Below are 22,299 nucleotides of genomic sequence, written 5' to 3'. Positions count from 1 at the left end.
GGATCCCTCTCACTTCGACCATCTGCAATTAGACATTTAGTCTTGTGGTGGTTTTACTTGGGTGGGTGGCCGAGCTCCACCACAACCGCTCTCTCACTCCCCCTCCTCAAAGAGGAACAGGGAAAAAATACGATGAAAAGGGCTCAAGGGTTGAGATAAGGACAAAGAGATTGCACAGTAATTATTGTGATGGGCAAGACAGACTCAGCATAGGGAGGTAGTAAGATTTATTGCCTATTACTAACAAGCTAGAGAAGCGCGAAACAAATGAAAGAAACTAAAAGCACCTTCCCCCCCATCCACCCTCTTCCAGCTCCTCCCCCCATTGGGCGCGGGGGAACGGGGGTTATGATCAGTCTATAGCGCTTCTTCTCCACTGCTCCTTCTCGGTCACTTTCGTCCCCTGCGTGGGCTTCCCGCAGTCAGCAGCTCTTCAAGAACTGCTCCAGATCTGAGCAGGATATGAATAAAGGATTGTGAGTAACAGCAGTGTAAGACTGCTTTCTTTTCCTGGTAGCACTAGGTTAAAGTAGCTATTAACTCTAGCCTTAGCCACCTACCAGGTGAAGCAAGATTAAAATCACCCAGAGTTTACGTGCCATCAGTTCTACCTGCCATTAACCTTATCAACTGAAGTTTAGTGTGATATCAGTACAACAATGATGCTTTCTTAAGCTCCACCTCCATGTGGAGCTCCACCTCCATGTATTGAATCTGACAAGATTCAATAACAATTAGAGAAATGTTGTTATTGGAAGTTGGAATGCTGAATTCTCTGTTTGTAATATCTTATGTGCTAAGGGGATTTTCACTTCCAGACATGAATTATTAAAATTTCAAGAAATATAAAATTTAAAAACACTGAACAAGTCCACCCCATCCTCTGATTTTATATATGATCTGGTTAAAATTCTTTTAGATACTTATTTATTTTAGTGAGACAGCAAACCCAAAAGGATTAAACCTTGCCTGCAGCTTTGTTTTTGTGCAAAAGTCAATTATGGCTGTCTAAATATCCCTGAGGTAAATATGTGTGAGGTTGATAATGTGGTTAGAATAGCAACGGCAGTTGTAAAGGGGACACTGGTGTTCACGGAGTTAACACATTCCATATTGCTATCATGCAAAAAATTACAGGCACTTCCAGTCAGGGAGCATCAATCAATTTTTGTTAACTTTCAGGATTTTTTTTTTTTTTTCTGATGGAGTTAATATTACATCTAAATATTATGTGTACTGCATCTGTAAATTTCATTCCATTTGCTTAAGGAATCCTTCTATATGAAAGATGTAATTTAGAAAACTATGTTATTTACATGGTGCAGCTGGATTGATTGTAGAATGGGTCAAATTTTGCTGTCCTTAATGAGGAAAATATTGACTAATGGCTTAAGTAAATATTATTCGAATTCAATGGATGTTTAAGTCTTGTATTAAGCATACAAGGCAGCAGAAACTGGTTCACAGCTCTTCCTCCTATGAGCACACTTAACCATTCATGCTCACCCTTACTATTTCTTTCTATATTTTACCAATCAAAATGATGCAGCTTCAACAGTGCAGCTTCACATATTATGACATTCTGCATCTTTGTCATTAAGAAATTCACCTGGAACTTCAAGTTTCTCACAGCTAGAGAAAGGAACTAAAATATGTTTGCATGGGCTAGCTGCATGCTTTATCCACTGATATTGGACAAAAGGAGGCAGGATCTGCAGTACAAATGTCTTCCAACTGTATTTTGGGAAAAAGGCTGAGCTAATTCCAGGAGAAGGTCAAGAGAGAGAAAAAAATAAATAGCATTCCTTCATTCCTGAAGAGGTGAGGCTCAGCACACTTCTTCAGCATCAGCTAGTTTGAACTAACTCCTGACTAAGTTCTTTAACCTCCATATCCCAAAGTGAGACTGCAGGCTCTTTCCATGCATTGTTTAGGAGACTAATGCTTAACCTTGGTCTAGGACTTTCCACGAGTAGTAGAGTACCTGATGCCTTTGCTCCTCTAGTGTGTCAGTGTTTTGGTGCCTGGTCTGTAAAATAGAAATGGTTTTATGTGTTGGGATGTTGAGAATAGCAGACTGAAAGACACAATCCTTGTGTCCCTGCCCACAGCAGGAGGGTTGGAACTAGATGATCTTTAAGGTCCCTTCCAACCAAGACCATTCTGTGATTCTTTGTGAGCCATTAACAAAATAACCAAACTTTGACACATAGCAAAAAGGTGGAGAGCAAAACTTGGGTTTTAAAATATTCTTGGGCGTAGTATACACAATTTTGTTGAGATGGACAGCCAGAAAATTGTCCAGAAAATTTGAAATGGATGGATATTTTTTACATTTACCTCTTTACATTTACATTTTTTATCTCTTTGCAATCTATGAAATAGCACCCTTCAAGAAAGAAGGAAACTGATTGCTACAAAGTATGAGAAGATTCAATCCCTTTGTATTCTTAATGTATTGTATTTATTGTATTTGTATTTATTTACCAAACTTTTTTTTTGGTGTCATCAGTGGCATCTTTCCTTTTCTTTCTGCTTACTTTCCTCCTCCTCTGCCCTTCCAAAAAGATTATGGTACTCAAAAACAAAATTGGTGACTGATATGAAAAGGTATTTGGCCACAGGTGTTGATCCCAGTGCATAAGACAAATAGTGTGTTCACCCTCAGATGTGCTCATAATGTCTACCAGTCATTTTGCAAACAAAATGCAAAATAGAAAAAAAAAAAAAAAAAAGTAAGCACACATTTTTAAGGTATTTTAAAATGTTAAATCTCACTGATTTCAGTGAGAAGTAGGTACCAACATGGCTTTGAGGATCTAGGCTTTACAGTTTAATTTTCTGCTAAATTACACTATTGTACTTCTATTGGAATTCATATATTTTACGTATTTAATGGAGTATAAAAGCCCAGTTTATCAATTTTCCTCTGGGTTTGCATTATTCGTATTATGAATAAATGTATTTACACTTATTGATTCAAAGCTCTTTCTTTTCCATGACCAAAACATGATGCGCCCAGCATAAAGAATATCGGAGTAATCTCAATACATTTTGAGATGTACAGCATAAAGACTTCCTGTGAAGAGCTGAAATCCCCATCAGTGGATGAAAGTTGATTGTGTTGGACTATGAATGCAATTATAATGGTGGAATAAAAACGATGATATAACGTGATGAAAAATTACATCTGGATAACTTCAAGGCTGCAAAAATCAAGAATACAAATGTTGGGAAATGTTAGTAGGTTTGTCTTTGCAATCTTAATATGGCCACTTTCAGTGTATGTAATGTGAAAGTGAAATGTTTTAATTTACAAGATTTCGTGTAACTTTTTTTCACATTCCCTGCCAAATTTAATACTCTGAATGGCTAGTACCTGCAAAATGAGTAGTGATCTCATGTTTAATTTAATTTTTCTTTAGTTGAGACTGGGCTCTCTCTTTTGTTTCTTTTGCAAAACTCAAACCTAATCCTGAATGTAGAAATACTAATGTTGTCATTATCTTTTCTATGGTACTCTTGCCATCTGTCATAGATGTTTATTAATTTAACTTCAGTATATCCCTATGTTAAAAAATGTCATTATATCTGTTTTACAGATTGAAGAACTAAAGTAACAGGTTGACTATTGTCGGGACTCCCAAGCAATGCTTAACCCAAGGTATTTTGAGGTGTTTTATAGAACTGGGGAGTGACCTGGTAGCAAAGATGCTGTGGCCTTTGAGGAGTAACCCTAAGTTCCTATCTATTAAATGGATCCCATGGTCCAAATGGGGACCATAAAATGAGGAGCACAGAGTCACCTAGGAAAAGACTTGCGACCCCTTAAGGGACCCCTGTGACTGTAAAATGACAGTCTAACACAGAAGTTACAGAATTTACTTCTGTAGCAGAAATAAGGCTAAAACTTGACTGTTCAAGGTAATGCATTCAGTTATATGGGTTATATGTTTTGTTTGTTTGTTTGTTTGTTTGTTTGTTTTTCATTCCCTCATCACATTCATTACACTGATTTCAGTTTCTGCAGTGAGTGTATGAGTGGAAATCCTGTTCACTCCACTGCCCTAGCTTGTCCTCTGAACTGTTAGGTGGCTGGCATCAAATGAAGTGGAGGTGCCATTGGTGGGAGAAAGTCTTAAACTTTTCTTTATATGAAATTCTTTATGATACTTTGTAATATAATTATATTTTTTGTTGTATATTTTAATGTTGTCTTTAAGAAAGCATAATTCATGTGGAATTGTTTTATCCAAAGCAGGCACCTCAAGCAGGACTTCAGGGCTCTTTAAACCACAGAAAGAAAACAGTGTGCAGATGGCAGTAATAGACCATGGCTACATGGCTGTGGCTGGTAGGATATGACCTTCATCCTTACTAATGGTCTTCAGAGGTAATTGTTGACAGTAGGACAATGCTTGTAACTCTTCTAATTCGGGTATTTCAAGCTGCCCTTACCTTTCCTTTGACACTGTCCCCGACATTAAAATGAAAACCCAGGTGTCATTTGCTATCTAATACCAGCTCTGCCTAAAATACTACCTTTATTTTGTGTGCTCATGTTTTTGTGCTATGAATTACAGTACACTAAAAAGATCATACTTTGATTGTTTCATTTAAGTACTCTCAATATGAATCCCTAAATGAAAAGGTCAGCAAAGTGAAAAGAATTCCAATCTTGTATTTTCCTTTGTTTACTCTAATTATGTTGATTATGAAATTGAACCTCTTTTGTAAGAACCTTTTCTTGTTAGTGAAAAAACTGCACCATTTGGCAAATGTTTGTTAAGGCTGTTCAGAATGATCTGTGCATAGTTTAACCTCTTTTAAGGACATTATTTGAATGGCTATAAAAACATCTTGCATCCTCCGCCCTATTATGTTAGGAGAAATGATAACAGCTGATAAATATGCAGTTATTAAAACTCTAATGGAATTAAAACATTTCTGTTAGAAGCACAAAGGAAAGACTTGTATTTTTCATGCAAGTAAATGTAATAAGGATGTCTTTTTTTTTTTTTTTTTTTTCCTCCCTCAAATGTCTGTGCCTTTGACATGCCATAAGGGATGAACTGCTGTTTTAACGACCTAGGGGGTTGCTTCTAGAAGCGATTGCCCTTGGTGAAGAATATATTTGCAAAGGATCTGAATGACCTTGTACTTTTGAGCCAGATGGGTGCTATTAGATTTTGCTGAAAAACTCCGGAAGAGGCAGTTGTATTGTCTATCACTGCAACAGCGCTATAGGAATATCAAAAGATGGACATTGCATAAAAATAATGTAAGTGTTCTTTGCAATATTATTGCATCAAACATGCAGAGATCAACATTTTATCAATACCATTAAGTTTCCAACACACAAGCAGGTGTTTGTTTTTGTTGTTGTTGTTTTTTGTTTTGTTTTGTTTTGTTTTAAATCTCTTTCATTCGAAATAGGAGCAGGTGTGAATGCTGAGCTACACTCATAACAGGTGTTCCAGATCTCCTTGAGAACACAAAGAACTGGTGTCCCTCCTTTTTCAGCTTGTGGTTGTCTTAAATCCCTGGCCTTTTATCTATGTGATTTAAGCTAAAGTTTAAGAAGTAGGTGGTCCAACTTAGTTTTCAGAAAAAAAATAAATAAATGGATGAATGTCATGAATGAATGTCATCTCTAAAATGGGAACCTTTCTAGATATCCTGAAGTTGCCAAGGGGCAGCAAATGTTGTTTTTTACCCAGACATACTGATGGTGGGTTCCTGGTCAGTCAGTACTTGTCAGGCATTAGAAGCTGCAGTGACCTAAAGACTGAAGGCTTTAAGAAAAACAAGAAAGCTGGGTAACTTCTCAGACAGGAGTTTTAGGCACAATGGAGCTGGAGCTAATTTTATTGTTACTTACTTCCACATTAAAAAGGAAAGTAGAGGCTGTGAAAGACATATGAGACCTTATTCTGTAAAATAAGAAATTGGAATCGTCCTTCTTTCTGCAACACATCTGATACTGAGAGGAGCAGGAGCCCTGAATAGAGGTGACCATTTTCTGGTCAAATAGGAAAACTATGTAATGCTTCAAGCAGCCATTGGCATTATAAGGCACTGGACTTGATGATCATTTTGGTTCTTTCCAACTCACGATATTCTATATTCTAATTTGTGTATATCACATTAAATAAAAATAAAAAATAAAAAGCACTAAAAATCCATACATCCAAGTTAAACACATAGACATTCATTCTGCCTATTCTTAGGGAAAAGCTCTCATGCTGGCTAAATTTCTGCTTTAGTTAACTTGGATGTGTACCTGCATAGCTGGTAAACCTTGTACCCAACCAAACAATATTTGAATGCCCTTTGGAGACTGCAGTAGGAATTTCTTTTTTCTTCCTCTTATCAAATGCATCTTGGGATTCCAGGATTCCTGCATTATCAAAGCCTATGAATCATGATCCTACAGGGTGCTGCTACTTTAGTCTTGATCTAGTGATGCACTTAAGCATATTGGTGGGATTTGTTCACATACTTATATACCAATGTACCAGGCTTTCTGTGATTATGTGCTGTAATTGACTGGGAACCAGAGCAATCCAAACAAGCAGTTTAAAAAAAAAAAAAAAAAAAAAAAAAAAAAAAAAAAAAGGATAAAAAGGATTATGCCAGAGAAGCAGGGAAGAGAAACCTCCAGGATTTTTTTTTTTATTTTTATTTTTTTTTTAACAACCTGAGGGTTGTTCTGAAGGTTGCACTACAATGCAGTACAACTTCTGAAATGATGAGGAATAGGACTTATGAACGAAAATAAATATTTAAGTGGAATTTGCCTATTTTTCAGTGTTACCGACTTTCAATGTTCAATTTCAAATGTAGACTGCTTTTCTGAGTTGGATCAAGTACTTTACAAAGGAAGATATCATTGTCCTTATTTTAGATTGTCACAAAGAACTTAGATGACTTGACCCAATCTCATTTAACAGATCACAGCATAGCCAAGCTTTGAATTCTAAAGAAGGCAAGTGAATAACAGTTCGTGTGTGACAAACATCTTATAAAAGAAGAGTGTTTGGTGATAAATGTTATAGGGTACTCAAACTAATGAGGGTTTGTCAAATGACACTGCTGATAGGGTTCTTGAACAGAACATAGGTACCTGGGTAAATTTAATGTTTTAAGAGACTTATATGTTATAGAATCATAGAATCATTTAGGTTGGAAAAGACCTCCAAGATCATCTAGTCCAACCTTTATCCTAGTACTGAAGTCCACCACTAAACCATGTTCTAAGTTCTATATCTACATGTGTTGAAGACCTCCAGGGGTGGTGACCCAACTACTTCCCTGGGCAGTCTATTCCAGTGCTGCACAATCCTTTCAATAAATAAATTTCTCCTAGTATCCAACCTAAACCTCCCCTGGTGCAACTTGAGGCCATTTCCCCTCATTTTATCACTTGGTGCTTGGGAGAGGAGCTCAATCCCTACTTCACTAGCCTCCTTTAAGGTAATTGTAGAGAGTAATAACGTCTCCAGAGTCTCCTCTTCTTTAGGCTAAACAACCCCAGCTCAGTCAGCCACTGCTTATAAGATTTGTTTTCTCGACCTTTCACCAGCTTCATTGGCCTTCTCTGGACACACTCCAGGGCCTCAATGTCCTTCCTGTAGTGAGGGGCCAAAACTGAACACAGTATTTGATGTGGAGCCTCACCAGAGCCAAGTACAGAGACTGATACAAGCCAGGATGCTGTTGGCCTTCTTGGCCACCTGAGCACACTGCAGGCTCTTATTCAGACAGCTATTGACCAATATACCCAGGTCCCTTTCTGCCAGGCAGCTTTCCAGCCACTCTTTCCCCACCTGTAGCTCTGCATGGGGTTGTTGTGCCCCAAGTGCAGGACCCAGCATTTTCCTTGTTGAACTTCATACAGTTGGCCTCAGCCCATCAGTCCAGCCTATCCAGATCCCTCTGTGGAGCCAACCCTCTTACCCCTGAGCAGATCAACACACCCCTAACTTGGTGTTGTCTGCAAACATACTGAGGACACACTCGATCCCCTTGTCCAGATTAATGTTAAAGATATTGAACAAAAGTTGTCCCAGTACTGAGCCCTGGGGGACACCACTAGTGACCAGCCTCCAGCTGGATTTATCTACATTCACCATGACTCTTTGGGCCCAGCCACCCAGACAGCTTTTAATCCAAGGAAGCATACACTTGTCCAAGCCTTGAGCAGGCAGATTCTTCAGGAGAGTGCTGTGGGAAATGGTGTCAAAAGCCTTACTGAAGTCAAAGTAGATCACATGCACAGCCTTTCCCTCCTCCGCTGAGTGTGTCACTGTCATAGAAGGAGATTGGTTTTGTCAAGCAGGACCTGCCTTTGATAACTCATGCTGACTGGGCCTGATCTCCTTGTTGTTCTGTAAGTGTTGCATGATGGCATTCAAGATAATCTGCTCCATGAGCTTCCCTGGCAGTGAGGTCTCACTGGCAGGCCTGTAGTTTCCTGTATCCTCCTTCTGTCCCTTCTTGTAGATGAGTGTCACATTTGTTAGCTCCCAGTTGACTGGGACCTCCCGTGACAGCCAGGACTGCTGATAAATGGCTTGGCAAGCACCTCAATCAGCTCCCTTAGTACCCTCGGGTGGATTTCAGCTGGCCCCATAGACTTGTGTACATCCAAGTGGAGTAGCAGGTTGCTGAACATTTCCTCATGGATTATGAGAGCTTCATTCTTCTTCCTGTCCCTATATACCAGCCCAGGGGGCTGAGTACCTGGAGAACAACTGGTCTTGCTGCTAAAGACTGAGGAAAAGAAGGCATTAAGTACTTCAGCCTTTTCCTCATCTCCTGTCACTATGCCTCCCCCATATCCAATAAAGAATGGAGATTCTCCTTAGTCCTCTTTTTCTTGTTTATGTAATGTAATGTATATAATGTATATACTATGTAATATTATGCCATGTATAAAAACATTTTTATTGTCTTTAACAGCAGCAGCCAGACTGAGCTCCAGTTGGGCTTTGGCCCTTCTAATTTTGCCCCTGCACAGCCTCACAACATCTTTGTAGACCTCCGAAGTGGCCCGCCCCTTCTTCCAAAGGTCATGGACCCTCTTTTTGTTCCTGAGCTCTAGCCATAGCTCTCTGTTCAGCTAGGATGGTCTTCTTCTATACCGGCTCATCTTTCGGCAGGAGGGGATGGCCTGCTCCTGTGCCTTTAGGATTTCTTTCTTGAAGAGTGTCCAGCCTTCCTGGACTCCTTTGCCCTTCAGGACTGCTTCCCAAAGGACTCCACCAGTCAGTCTCCTAAACAGGCTGAAGTCTGCCCTCTGGAAGTTCTGCTAATCCTTCTCCTTACTTTTCCAATGTTTGAAGACTCCATTAATTCAAAATTGCTGTGTCCAAGACAGCCTCAAACCTTCACATCACCCACAAGTCCTTCTCTATTTACAAGCAAAAGCTCCAGTGGGGCACTGTCCCTAGTTGTCTCACTAAATGTTACAAATATATATACTTACATATTTCTATACCTAGCGATACTTATATATATATATATATATACAACTATACCATATATATAATAATTCAGACTATATATAGTAACAAGTATGTTCCTATTTATATGCAAACATATAGTGTGTAGATCCTGGGGAAATCCTTCATTAGACAGCATCTGGGTGAGAATTCACAAGCTGTCTGTGCCTACCTCAAATTTGAAGCATCTACATTTTTTTGAAGAACTTGATTTTAGTTAATTAAGTATGCTAGAAAAGTTTACTAACTACCAGTAAAGCAATAATTTAAATTTAGCTAAATACTTCTGATATCAAAAACAATGTGATAAAATATTGCTTGGAAACTGTTTGACACTTCATAATTGGCAGATGTGGTTAATTCTCCATCACGCCAGCCAATCCCAGAGGATTTTCAGGGAAAGAAAAAACAAACCAAACCAAAACAAAACAAAAAAAACATTGGGAGAAAGAGAGAAGAAATAAAAAAGGCAACAAAAAAAGGAAGGCAACTGTTAACTTCAGTGTGAGACAAAGCAAAATGGCATGAACAGTGAGGCAAAGATGGCAGAGGAATATTATAGAACTTTATTGAAGGATGAGATTTTCTTCTGCCTCATCAGTGCACTGTGGTCCCCTGTGCCTTCCTCCTTTCTCCCTTGTTGAACGTTTATTTCCTTTTGTATTTTCATTATGATGCGGCAACTAGAGGAGAATCTATACTAGTTTATTTGCTTTGCACCTTTAGCACAAGAAGTGCACCTATATCTTCTCCCATTTAACTTGTAAATCAATTAGTATGTGTTCAGTGGTTCTCAGGTCCATGCTTGTTAGTTTGTGTTACATGCTCTCAGACCCTAACATCTGACAGGAAGCAAGGACAGGGACTGAAGGAACTTTATTTTTGATTTACCTGTCATTTGTGGATTCAACTCTTAGCATTTATGTTCCACTAATATTGTAGTTTCTAGACAGAATGAATATGAAATCTAATCTGTCCTCTCCAGAGAAATCACTGTAACACTTGAACATGTTACTGTTGAAGGGATTTGGGTCAAATATTGATTTTTCTGGTATGCCAGTATCAATCAGTGTATTTTAATTTAATTCAAAATACAAGGAGCTGAGAGTTCATAGAAACTAGAGTTATACTGAGATAGACTTCATTTTCTTAGGTCTGCTATCTCTGAGTCTACTGACAGTGAACAACAGAGATAATTTGGTATTTTAAGAAACAGCAAGGCTGCTGGATTGTGATAGTTCATTTTTATACCCATTCTGATAAAACCGAGAAGCAGTCTGTTAACTGAAGATGTTCCAGAGGAGCCTGAGCAAGTGAGCCTTCATTGAGTAGTGTTGCAATCAGAGGGACTCGGTGGGTGTGGAAGAATGAATGGAAGGGAACTGATTCAGTAATTTAGCATTGTGGTTTACAGCAAAAAACAGCTTATTTCTGAGATAATCTAGAATATCTCTAGTAGTGAACCTTAGAAAATAGACTGACCATGGCAAACTGTCATTTTAAGAGTCAATGAAAGCAAACAATGTTACTGGTTGTTATACCCAGACATTTCATATTCAGGTGAAACTACTAGTTTCACAGAAGTGATGGACTGCTCTGGATATAAAGCTGAATTACAGATGATTTTTGCATATTTACCACTGACATTTCTGGGTAGTACAGGAAGAATGTTAGAGAGAGATGTGAGAATGGATTTCATTGATTAGTTTGTTGGGGAGAAATTAGGAAATATGTCCCAAAACTGTAGATACCCAAATCCAAAAGTTTTGAGCCGTTATCTAGGATATTATGGTTTGGTATGAGAGAGGTGAAAGAAACCTCTGTGTTGGTTCACATAGCTCCTGTGAACCTGCATACATATACTTTCTGTAGCAGATTTTCTAGGGTCTAATGTTGTGCTGTATCTGCACCATGGGGATTTTAATAACTCTATCAGTAGATTGATTTTTAGTAAGTAGAGTTCAGATTATGAAATCTGTTCTCTCTCTAACAAACACCTGCTCTTGGAGACAGGTTCATTGAGACTAGAGGAATGACTTGAGAGAGTGCTGGCTAATATCAGTGAGACCTTCAGTCTTGGTCCACTTTGGGAAGCTGTATTTAATTGTGTGTGAAAAGGAATGGAGCCAAAACAGAGTATGGAGGGAAGAAATCTCTGTGGTTTTTGTGGATATGCCTTCATAGTGGGTGAAATCCACATTCTTATCTGAGGTTTACCTCAAATCCCCCCCACCCCGGCTATTCACATCCCCTTAAATCCTAGCATGCCTGCCCATTGAATAGTGATGTATTTGCTCAGATGGAGCTATAGGATATAGTCTGTGTTGTACTTAAAGAACATTTTGACTTATCTACTTTGCAGTGAGCAAATAAGTAAAATTCACCTTGTTTCCCCAATTCTATTCTATATATGATTTTTTCTGACATTTTTCCTTCCTTGTGCACCAGCAACTACATGTGTATATGTTTCTATATGCTTGCCACTTAAATCCTCATTTCAGATCCACTACCTCATATCTGCCCTGCTTTACTCAGCTCAGAAATACCAAAAAATACCTGTTTGATGTTGGTGCTTACTGACAGAGCACTGTTAAGTCAGACATGGTGATACTCATAAACAGAGAATGTGAATGAGTAATAGACTCTCTCCACTTCTAAAAGAAAGACAAAAATCGGTCCCTGCCCTAGGCACACATAAGCTCATCTTGGACTATTTTATCTGTACCGTCTAATTTAGAAATATGAATTTGAAACCTCAGTTAAAAGAACATCCAGAAGGAAATGTACAGAAAATCATCTGGGGTGGGAATGGTGGGTGGGATGAAAGATAGGAGGACAGGAGGAAAAAACTTCAAGAGTAAAGGTAATTGTGGCCATTTATTCCCACAAAGAATTCCATACAGAAGTATTGTGAGTTGTCCTCTGGAGTCTTCACTGACTCTATAGAGGAGGTCAAAATTCCTAATTTAGGGGATATAGGGACTGTGGCAGAATTTGCTGGTGTGCATCTCTCAAGGCATCTCTGAAGTGGCCAGCACACTTTTTAGTAGCAAATCCTTATCTGTTGAGTCATGACCCTGACATGCTTCTTGCAGCAGAAATTAGTCTGCTTCTCCAGTGAGAAGACAAGCAGCTTTCAATCTCCAGCCCAGAAGAGCCATATAACAAATGTCTCTTTCTTCCCTACCTACTTCCTACTGGTCACTGACTCTCATTCACTGACTCTCATGGTCTGCTGTCTTCTAGTAGTATAAACCATAGAAAAATGTCCTTTCAGTCAGTGCGTGCACTCAGCTCTGGAGTAATTGCATGATTCACTGCAACTGCATGTGCAACTGTCCTTTTTCCTTTTCCTGGCATCTTTGTTTTATCCATTTGTACTCTTAATGTAAAGCCTAGTGTCAATGCACTATTTAGTGCAAGCATGCAAGTGTATGTGGGTTGTAAATGAGCTTCGGTTTATTTCAGGACAAAAGAAATATGGATTGGCATAAGAGTCTGAGAACCACATCAATGGGCAAGTCTGGCAAATGACTGTGTAATCTGTCCTGTTCATGTCCCCTCATCCACAAAATATGGGGTTACCCTCTCTTTCAGATGAAGATATAGGGCCAATATTGACAAGCCCCATGGCAGGAGGAGGAAGGAAGAAGTAACAGACCTGACATGAGCTGCTAAGCTGGAAGCTATGGTAGGCCAGACACTAAAGATCTGCTGGAGATGAATCTATGTGTCTAAGAAGCAGCAAAGTCAAAGTCACAGACTGGTAAATACCTGCCACTACCTTTCTATCTGTTACTGAAGAGATTACATCAATCATGGGAACATTTCCTAGATAGCAGTCAACATAATAAGTGCTATAAAATCTATTTTACTGTAATATTGTGCCTCACCTTTGATGGAGTTGTTGGGAGATGCTAGGGACCTTTCCTTTGACTTCCATTCTTCCTCTGTGTTGTATGATCCCAGACAGATTTACATGTGTGAAAATTTGAGTGTGGAAGTAACATTTTACTCCAGCGACATCTGAACTGATTGTGAAGCTTGTGATCTCTTTCCCTTGCGTTTTTCTGCTCATAAGTCTGTTTATGCTTTTATGCTGGCATTACTATTACAGCTCTGTCCAAGACAATGCCCAAATCCCAAATACTGTGCTGCAGTATGGCTGAGAGAGGGAGATTTATTCTCTTGCTTGCAGTTTCTCTTCTGTAATTCAGCACCCTGTTAATCTATGTGCAATTTTTGGCTATTGGTGCTTGATACTATGTTATTTAGAAGGAACTGAAAACAAACAAGGTCTTGGCTGAAAGAAGTTTCCAACCATGGAAACTACCAGTCTTGCTCATTTGGTGGCAAGCTGCCAAGTCAGCAAATCATGAAATCTCCCTTCCTGTATAGATAACTAGTTTTCTAATGGGTATTTGTAAAAATCACACTTAATTCAGACCTTATTTGATTTTCCCGCTGCACGATCTTTTTTTCAGCCTTCTTCAATTCATTCACAATATTATTTTTCCCTGGAGTTTTATTGTATTGGATTTGTGAGGTATGGACCAGTCTCAGAATATTTCAATGTACCTTTTCCTTCTGTCGGATAGTCTTTTGTAAGTTTTAACAGGTTGGTCCTTATTTGCAGGATACTCAAGGCAATTCCTACATAATGTCTGATAAAGTTCTTGCACTGTTGCTGTATCGTTTTGTGTTAACTGTTTAGTCACATCACATCTCACAATTCAAGAGTGGGTGAGTCAGTTTTGTATTTTTGGTCATTTCACATTGCCCACCATCTGAAAGATGCAGAAGGTCCTTCTACTTTAGGTACAGATGAGCACATATTTTGGTATAGGCACCATGTAGTTTATTCACAGGATTAGGAATCAAAGCTCCCAAAGAATCATCAAAGCCTCCAGAGCAACCAAAGAGCAGAAGGAGGGAGAAAGCAAAAGATCAATGACTTGGAAAAAAGTCATAGGGCGGGGATGGAGGGTAAGATTAGTTGACACATACTCCTGAACAATGCTCCACACTGAAGAGTCTGTATTGCCCTCTGAATGCTTGATTGATGATTCAGTGAAAGCAGGCTTCTATACCAACACGTAGCTTAGATGCACGAGGTTGATGTGCATACCTGTTCACTTCCCCTCTGCCCCTTGCACCCCTTTAATAAGGAGAAAATTGATTCCCAGTTTCTGAACAAAAGTCGGTAGCTAAGAGAAATCATGGTCTCCCTGGCAGAGTAACAGCTGGGGAAAAATGAATAGACCATATGTCGGAGAGCAGCCGCCAGAACACTGGGACAAAGCTGTGGACCACTGCCAAGCTCACAGTGAAAGCCATGGCAGTCAGGGCAAGGGGTGGAGGGAGACTGCTCAGAAACACAGTCAGGGACCCTGCACTGGTATGCTTTTTAGGGACTGCAATATATGAATCCTGAACAAAACAAGGAAAAATGACTTCTTTTCAGAAGGTTCCATGGAAAAGGGAGTCATTCACCCAAGTGGCTATGAATATACTTGTTAAAACTTGCCTAGTTCCCTTACACTTACCTTTTTTCGCCTGTCTTGATTATCTCTGGGAAAGTCTAAAGTTTTACAGAATTTTGTGGGAGTCATTGATTTCTTTGTTTTAGCTTTTCTACCCTTAGTCCTTTTTATCCACAATCCAGTTCATCAGTGTTTCTTCTGTGACCCGTCTCAATGGCAGAATATGATCTTCTCAGGTGACTGTCATGAACAGGTGTAACAATTCTGCAGCCTCTGGAAGAGGAGCTCAGTTTGTAAAGACTTTTATGCAACAGGAATCAGTTTGCAATATGTTCAGTTTGAAACTTTCTTTTGCCTCCTACCTATAAACTGTTTATCTGTACCAGTCTGTTCCAGACCCATGCGGGAGGTCCCTGGTGGTGATGTATAGCTTTACTAGAGATGTCATAGAGAGATGAAGCTTGGTGAGCTCTGAGAGGGAGATTAGGAAGGAGTAGGAGCAGCCCTGAGACCTGGATTCACAATGTAACCCCACAAGATGTGGGACACACATTTTTTTTCACATGAGATAGCACTATGAGCTGAGGGGGCTGAGAACCACAGATCCAATTCTACACTTTGTGCTAAGCCTCCATTGAAGGGTACAGACCCCATTGGCCTCACTCTCTGCCCGTGTAACTTGATAAGTGAGGATAAGTGATAGTAACTTGATACGTGAGGAAACAAAATAGAATCTTGGCAAAGTTTTTGTTTAAAAAAATAATCAAGGTTTTAAAGTAGGAAAATTCTTTATTGAAAGAATATATGTATGTTATTAAAAATCACACTTCAGATTTCTAGTGAAAATCATAGTCATCATACTCCTAATTGCATTTCTTTAACCAGATAGGTCTCTTCTGAAACTTTGTACTTTTAAACAGAATACCTGCTTAGAGACACTTAAGCAAAAATTGTGTAACAGTTCACCCTAATTGATTGTGACTGATTTAAGTGAAAACTAATTGCCTACATTGCTGATACTTATTTGTCTAACAATTTGTCAAAAATGAAAGCAATTGGAAAAAAAAGCCTTATGCAGTGTTTTACATGTTGTTGGTTATTCCTCTGTAATTACTCATTTTAGATTCTAGATATCCAGTCCACTGTAACTTGTCATATATTGCCTTATAATGGTTAAAGGGAAAAATAAATGAGAATATACTTCTGGAATGGCAGTGATATCTACCAATATCCTTTTAAATATGCACAACAAAATGGATTGTTAAAAATAATCCCCTGAGGATGGTGCTTCTTTTGTCAGTTTTGTACCAGAGTGCACCCTGCACTTTGACAGAAAATTGCTCATTAATCTCAAAGGAATGACCAGTTTTTCAAAATAGTCACTCAGCTATGCTGCCAATGTTAATTTTTTAAGCGTTATGGGTGCCATTAATTGCTTGCTGTGGTTGGAAACAACACTAATCCTTTTTTGAATGGGACATTAACTCCAAAACAAGTCATTAGCTCTTGTCCACATACTGTAATTAACAATTACCTTCCAGAAGGTAAGCATCATGCCTTCACAGAAAGTGCAAAGGCCACTGTGTCACTGGAGATTTGGGGTCTTCCTCTGTAATATTTATATCTAGTCTCAAGACATTCAGGTGGTGTGCTTTTCTGACTAAGCATTACCACTTGCATTTGGAGTTGCAGACACAGTAAAGGTAAGGTGTTCTGTTCTTCACTTTCAGCCTGGGAAGACTTTTCTTTTTTTCCTTCCAGCTTTTTTTGCCTTCTAAGATAAGGGAAAATGTATGGGTACCTCAGATTGCTTCCTCCCAGCTGTTTGAGATAGCACCATGTTTGGTTAAAAGGGAAGGTAGAGTTGCCTGTACAAGGAAGGTTGAGGATTGTTTGGAGTGAAAAAGGCAAGAAAGAATATGTTTCTATCTCATCTACCTCATACTTTGCCTCTGCAACCTCTGCTCATGTCTGCTATGACTCGTTCCCAATGGGTGCTGGAGTGGGAGGTGAAAAAAGAGGGAAGAGTTGAGCTTCACGGAGTGGAAAAACCTGCCAGAACTGCAGCTGCTTAGATGTAAACTTTGTTAAGAAAAGTGACGTCCTTTTATTAGCTTTATGAGAGAGGTGGAAGGATTGGTTTTCTATGTCTGTTCCTCACTGATACTTTTCTTGGTAAAAAGTGCAGAATTAAGGGGCAGCTGTGCATGTATGCAATATGGAGCTTGAAATCTCAACAGTGGAATCAGTTTCCCCCCCAGGCTAGTTTTATATGGCTCTAATGTCAGCAAAGTGACTTCTAATTCTTATGGTATTACTTTAGACTCAAATCGTCTGTCTTTGCTGTCTGGGAGCAAACCCATTGTATTTAAGTATGCATACATGGGCAGAAAGATGAGAGAACGTGAAATATATTTACTTTTATATATAAGAAAACATTTTTTTTTATCTGGTCTATGCTTCAAAAAATAAATCTAACCTGTAAAATAAGCCTCTTGCAAGTGTATTAGTTGAAATTTTTAAAAGCACTGCATGATTTAAGGATACATGGTCCCCCTGAAAACCTAAGAAGTTTGTGCTTCTAGGCTGCTAAAACATATTTGATATGCCTGTTTATATTGGATTCTTTATATTGGATTCACTGGTAGCATAGCTTGAATTGAAGCAGAGCTTTGGTATATCATTCCTCCAGGACTGAAATGTCAGCTCCCAACACAGTCTTGAATATTTCTCTTTCTGGAATGTGTCTTTTCAGAACATTGTTCAGAGGTAGCAAAGGGCACTTCCCAGTGGCAGTTTCTGCTAGTTGAGAAATTAGTAACCTGGAGATGCTCATAAGTCTTGCCTACTTTGCTCAGAGACCGTAAACATTCAAGCAAAATTACACGCAAATAATACTCCCTGCAGACACTCCAAGGAAGGCACTGGAATTTCCTAGCCGTGTAGCAAATATACAGCTTACTTCAACAAATCTTTCTTATCTAACTATTCTATATCTAGTTGTTCCCATATTCTGGCCAACAGGCCTTACATCCCCACGCACAGTTTGCCTACATACACCATGAAGGTTGCAGCAAAGGCAGGTATTAAGCCTCACTTCAGGTGCTTTAGCCATAAGATCATTCATATAGTAGTATTAAGCCTCACTTCAGGTGCTTTAGCCATAAGATCATTTGTGTAGTATTATTTGGGTGATGCTGTTGTCTAGCAATACTTGATATTCTCTGGACAACTGGAAGTATTACAGAATTTCCAGTCCTCTTTTCTAATGCATTTTACTTGTTCCAGGTTTTGGCCATCTTGCAGTATTTTGACCATCCGTTTTCTAAGATTTTTTCTTTTTCATCTGGGACCATATTCTTATGCTTTGTTTATTTATTTATTTTAAGGATATTGAATCATAAAAATGACAGAGGTAAAGAATGCCAATGCTTGAGTCAATGCATCTGCCTAACGTTAAAAAGAGAAAGTGTCTTCCACTTAAACCAGAAGGATTTTAGACTTTGGAGTTAATTTATCTTAATTTTTTTTTTTTTTTTTTTTTTTTTAAGGGACCATGATTAAGTGGGTTGAGAACTGGCTGACTCAGAGGGTGGTGATCAGCAGAGCAGAGTCCGGCTGGAGGCCTCTGACTAGCGGTGTTCCCCAGGGGTCGGTGCTGGGTCCGGTCTTGTTCAACATCTTCATCGATGACCTTGGTGAGGTCATCAAGTACGCCGACGACACAAAGCTGGGAGGAGTGGCTGACATGCCAGAAGGCTGTGCTGCCATTCAGCGAGACCCGGACTGGCTGGAGAGATGGGCAGGAAGAAACCAAATGAGATTTAATAAGAGCAAGTGTAGAGTCCTGCACCTGGGAAGGAACAACTGGAAGTATCAGTACAGGCTGGGGGACGACCTGCTGGAGAGGAGCTCTGTCAAGAAGGACCTGGGGGTCCTGGTGGACGACAGGTTGACCATGAGCCAGCAGTGTGCCCTGTGGCCAAGAGGGCTAATGGGATCCTGGCGTGCATTAAAAGGAGCGTGGCCAGCAGGTCAAGTGAGGTGATCCTCCCCCTCTACTCTGCCCTGGTCAGGCCTCACCTGGAGTACTGTGTCCAGTTCTGGGCTCCCCGGTACAAAAAAGACAGGGACCTCCTGGAAAGAGTGCAGTGGAGGGCCACAAAGATGATACAAGACCTGGAGCATCTTCCCTATGAGGAAAGGCTGAGAGACCTGGGTCTGTTCAGCCTGAAGAAGAGAAGACTGAGAGGGGATCTTATCAATGTGTACAAATATCTGAGGGGTGGGAGACAGAAGGATGTAGCTAACCTCTTCTCGGTGGTTTGTGGGGATAGGACAAGGGGCAACGGCCACAAAATAGAACACAGGAAGTTCCTCACTGACATGCGAAAGAACTTCTTCACTGTGAGAGTGCCAGAGCACTGGAACAGGCTGCCTAGAGAGGTTGTGGAGTCTCCTTCTCTGGAGATATTCAAGGCCCGTCTGGATGCCTACCTGGACAGCCTGCTCTGAGGAACCTGCTTTGGCAGGGGGGTTGGACCCGATGATCTTTCTAGGTCCCTTCCATCCTCCACGGTTCTGTGATTCTGGGATTCTGTGATTTTAACTGCTGATGCCTTTTTCTATAATAGCTATTCTAACAAAGATATATGTACAATGAAGTATAAATTATAGAGGGAAAGAGTTAAACCATATATATTTAGAGGTATACAAACAAATGTAATAGGGTCTATTAAAAGCCTGTATTAAGTGTTTGGCTGGCACAGGAAGACTATTTTCATGTGGTAATAATACAGTATTGACAATTGTTATCAAATATTAGGGCAGAGTTAAGGCTGTTGGCTATAAAATCAGTATAAAGATTAAAATTGTCTAGAAACACCTTTGGAACTAAAAGTCATTTTTCTGCATCTGTGTGTCTTTTTTTTTTATTATTATTATTATTTTTATTTTTTTTAGGGCAGTGCTCAGCTCTCTAAATAAAATCTTTATGGGAATATTTTCAGATTATTTGAATAGAGCTCATGAAAAGGTGATTTTTTTTTATATTATTTTATGGATTTGTATACAATTTCTTTAAAATAATCTTTTCATAATTGGCCAGTAGATCATACTAAACCACAGGAGCTATATATATATATATTTTTCTTCTTTGCTTATTCTGGAAGAGATTTAAGTATACATTTTCATCATTGGTGTAAACAAAGTTATGTGTTTTCAGGAAGTCTGATATGGGAAAATGTGTGCTTAAAAGGAGTCAAAAACTGCCACATGGGAACATGCAAGAGTAAAGAGAAGCAATCTCACAATATAATGTCTTTCAGAAATCTGGATTCAGGATCTGAACCCCACAGAGTAATGAATGACATATAAGTGTGTATTTTGTGGTTTTAAAAAGTGAGAGAAATTTAACAAAGTTTTAGCTTTTGTTTTCCGGAAAAGAAATAGTACTAAATACATCAAAGCAAAGAAAAAATAAACTGTAGATGGGAATTATTTTTCAGCAAAAATTATATTTGACACAATGTAGGTTCAATTATCTCCAAAATGCTAATAGAGCTAACTTAATTCTTGAAGAAGTTCATAATGCAGCTCTGTCTTCCTGTTAACCCACTTCAGTTACAGATTTAATCCATGATGCAGAAAATCCTTGATCACTTTTTTTTTTTTTTTTTTCTTTTTTTTTTTCCTGAAGGAAGCTGAATGTATTTTCTCAAAACATAAAAGTTGTGGGGTGAGAGGAAGTCTGCTTCTTTCTCTCTGGTTCAGTTATTTAGGTATATAATGAGAGGAAGGGATACCTTTCTCACTTCTGCTTGGAAGGTACATCAGCAGAATATATTTTTTTCAGAAATTAATTTCTGATAAAAACCTGACTTTATGGCTGTAAAATACCTGCTATAGAACTATTTACTAAATGCCCCTTTTGCAAGTCTTCCAGATTACCTGGAAGTAGTACAGTTTTAAATTTGCAAGTCCTGAGTCTTGAAAGAGTGAAGGGGTTGTGGTTTTATTTGTTAGTGAAGAAGGGATAGATTGCTCCAGCGCTCCCTTTGGCATTGGTTAGGTAGAGGTCTGCTAAGAGAGGAGAAATTTGTTAGGATCTACTGAAAAGCAAAAGGAGCTGATTGTATCATGGAGCTAAAATAGCTGTAATCTGCAGATGGATTTTGTTAACAGTTCCCCTCCCCTTCTTCCCAAGAAACTCAACTTTGCTGGAAAAGAATAAAGGATGAGCATGTGAGTTACGTTGATATTTTGAAAAGGGCTAGGACGTTGACCTCTGTTCAACATATCCTTCATAAATAAATGCTCACCCAGAAGTGGTGCTCCCTCTTGAAAGTGATGGGATGAAGTGTCCCAGGGCCAAGAGAATTCCTTCTTGCATTGAAGGAACGGAGTGACCTCATCCAAAAAATTTGGAATCTTTGAATCTGATACACATTAAGGCTGCCTTGGAGAAATGGTTGTCCTAGCAGTGTAACAGAGGGCAACAATCATCACATTTTGTGCAAAATATTGATGGCTTTAATCTTTAGAAATCTGTAGTATTTGATAAAATACCCACTTTATTTTTTTTAGAAATATTTTTTTAGAAATTATCACAGCTGAAGTGCCTCTATACCAATGCATGCAGCATGGGAAACAAACAAGAGGAACTAGAAGCCATGGTGCAGTTAGAAAACTATGATCCAATTGCTGTCATGGAAACATGGCGGGAAAAATCACACATGTGGAACATTGGAATAGAGAGCTACAAGCTTTACAGGAGAGACAGGCAGGGAAGGAACGGTGGGGGTGTTGCCTTCCATGTTAAGAAATGGATAGATTGTGAAGAGTTCCCTCTAAGAAACAAACATGAGCAGTTTGAGAACCTGTGGATAAAAATGAAGGATGAGACCAACAAAGGACATCTTGTGGCTGGGGTATACTACAGGCCACCCGATCAAGAGGAGCCTGTGGATGAGGCCTTCTTGCTCCAACTACAGGAAGCATTGTGCTCACAGGCTCTTATCCTCCTGGAGGATTTCAACCCCCTCTTGTGAGGCCCCACCTGGAGTACTGTTTCTGGCTTTGGGGCCTGCAGCACAAGAAAGGTGGATCTGTTACAGTGAGTCCAGAGGAGGGCTATAAAGATGATCAGAGGACTGGAGTACCTCTCCTATGAGGAAAGGCTGGGTGAGAGGGGGTTGTTCAGCCTGGAGAAGAAAAGTCTCTGTGGAGACCTCATTGCAACCTTTCAATACTTAAAGGGGTCTTATAAAAAGGATGGAGAGGGATTCTACTTGGGTAGATAATGATAGGAC

The 22,299-nt window shown here is 39.3% G+C and overlaps 1 long non-coding RNA gene across 1 annotated transcript; it reads right to left on the bottom strand.

Annotated features, from left to right (window-relative positions):
• Positions 1–7,273: 7,273 nt before the first annotated feature.
• Positions 7,274–11,134, bottom strand: LOC118163905. Its single transcript, XR_004749241.1, has 3 exons — positions 11,124–11,134; positions 10,247–10,255; positions 7,274–7,377 (listed from the first exon to the last, which is right to left on the bottom strand). It is a non-coding gene; the product is annotated as an uncharacterized LOC118163905 (long non-coding RNA).
• Between the last annotated feature and the right edge of the window lie 11,165 nt (positions 11,135–22,299).

The sequence above is a fragment of the Oxyura jamaicensis genome, chromosome 3 (genome assembly GCF_011077185.1).
Source record: "Oxyura jamaicensis isolate SHBP4307 breed ruddy duck chromosome 3, BPBGC_Ojam_1.0, whole genome shotgun sequence".
Taxonomy (NCBI): Eukaryota; Metazoa; Chordata; class Aves; order Anseriformes; family Anatidae; genus Oxyura; species Oxyura jamaicensis.
The sequence above is the reverse complement of the archived record's forward strand: the minus strand, read 5'-3'. Positions and strand labels throughout refer to the sequence as shown.